Genomic DNA, 2,123 nt, shown 5'->3' on the forward strand with positions numbered 1-2,123 from the left:
AAATCCAAGCGCGAGCACAAACTTTGAGCACAAGCAGAGCAAATCCAAGCGCGAGCAGTGACTATTTGAGTGTGAGAGCAAGGTTTTGTGGGAAATTATTACAAAATCTGAACGTAATATCAGTGAGAAATGCTCTCAAATTGAAAGAATGCGCTCTTGATTAAAGATAGGAATATAACTCCATACACTTGCTATTATTCAGTGGAAAGTTTGGAAAGTCTGTTATCAAGTAAAGTAAATTTCCTTTGGATTTCCCAATATTATAGACTTAAATAACTTTGTAAATCTCTCATCCTTTCAAGGCAATGTTTCCCACTGATTCATATGTATTGTTCAGACTCAACGTATTGTCCTTTTACCAAAATATCAGATCCAGAGAATCAAAAAGAAAACAAGACTCCTGGAACCTAAAGTTAACAAGGAAGTGAAGTAATAACAGAACTGCATTATTTTCCACATTCATGAATCACCAGATTTCCACAACACATTCCTCTCTTTCATGTCGCCTTTCAAATTCTGATCAGTGCAAAACGTCATGACCTACAGTAAGTATGTCTCACATCCATGTCCGTCTCTTTTAAAGATGATTATAAACTCAGACACAGACTTTTTTTTAGGCTGGATCAATGTTCTCGGGGTAGTCACTGTAAAAAAAAAGGTAAACTTCCACTCACTGTGTCGACAAGTGGAGGATTAAGGTGTCAAGTAAAGCCTGATACTTGATAGATGCTGAGGACTTTGTGTGTGTGTGTGTGTTCTGGTTTGTGTCACTAACTGAAACGGGGCTGTCTCTTCCTTGGAGCAATGAGCAACGAAACCAGAGAGGGCCTGTGTTTCCTGTTTATAGCATCTTGCGTTGTTAATGCCTTGTCCCTGGAGACAACACAGAAACCTCCAGTTGATAAAAGGAGCAGAAGAAGGGTTAAGAATAAGAAGAGGACAAACTGATTTAAAGTTACGATGGTGTTTTTTTTACGTGGCTAATCTCTTATTTGTGATATCAGAACAGTAATCTTGTAGCACTATCTGTAAATATGGTGATAGTGGCTTACTTAGAAACTGTTACAGTATTGTCTGCGTTTTAAAGAGTGTGGGCTTGATTAAAGAGTGATGGAACGAGGTGCAACAGAAAACCAGGAAAATATGACTCTGGCAAACAAAACGTGCAACCTGTACAACGTCCACTATTACTTTAAGGCCAATCGTGTGTAATAGTTTCAGCAGGAACAGGTATTAAACAAGATCAAGAGGATCCTCTGTGACTTAATTAGGGCAAAGCTCGCAAACAAAATGACAGAAGATACTGACCAATGCACGCTTCTGACCTTTGAAAGCAACTTGTGTGGGAGGTCTGATGCAAAAGGCAGAGACTGAGGTCAAGCTCCATTTGACATTGTTTTGAGAGCATAAAGGTCTCAGGTCTCCAACCACGGCCTATCCTGAACTGTTTGACCCACGAGGATCTGTGGATGCTTTATAGATGAGCAGTACAGGCTGCTGGATATAGGCAAAAAGGTGAATACTTTCATATTTAGAACCTCCATAATTTTCAAAAATGCACAATTTAAGTGCACAAATCCCAATGGGAATTAAACACATAACCTTTTGTGCTAGTCCCAGAACCAACTCAATGAGCAAAACAGGACTCTTGGAAACACTAGAACAGTAGTTCCCAACCTTTTGAGTCTGATGTACTGTACAGCACAAGGTCCAGGTTTTTTTGGGGGGGGGGATTTTAAACAAGATGTTATTTAACACTATTAACTCTATAAAATTGGATAGAGTCACAACACATTTTTTGTACAAGACATAGTGATCACAGGATTATGGAGTCCCCAAACGACCCATGTTCGTGTTTGCATACGGGAAGCCTGAAGAAGCATGTTTCAGCCTTGAGCCATGCTGATGGATGATGAGTCCGGTCAGTTTATAATAATTGGTAGTGTAATATTTACTGTGAGTTAACTTTTTTCCTAAAAATAGTTGGATATACACACACACACACACACACACACACACACACACACACACACACACACACACACACACACACACATACACACACACACACACACACACACACACACACACACACACACACACACACACACACACACACACAC

The sequence above is a fragment of the Perca fluviatilis genome, chromosome 7, assembly GCF_010015445.1.
Source record: "Perca fluviatilis chromosome 7, GENO_Pfluv_1.0, whole genome shotgun sequence".
In the NCBI taxonomy this organism is placed as follows: domain Eukaryota; kingdom Metazoa; phylum Chordata; class Actinopteri; order Perciformes; family Percidae; genus Perca; species Perca fluviatilis.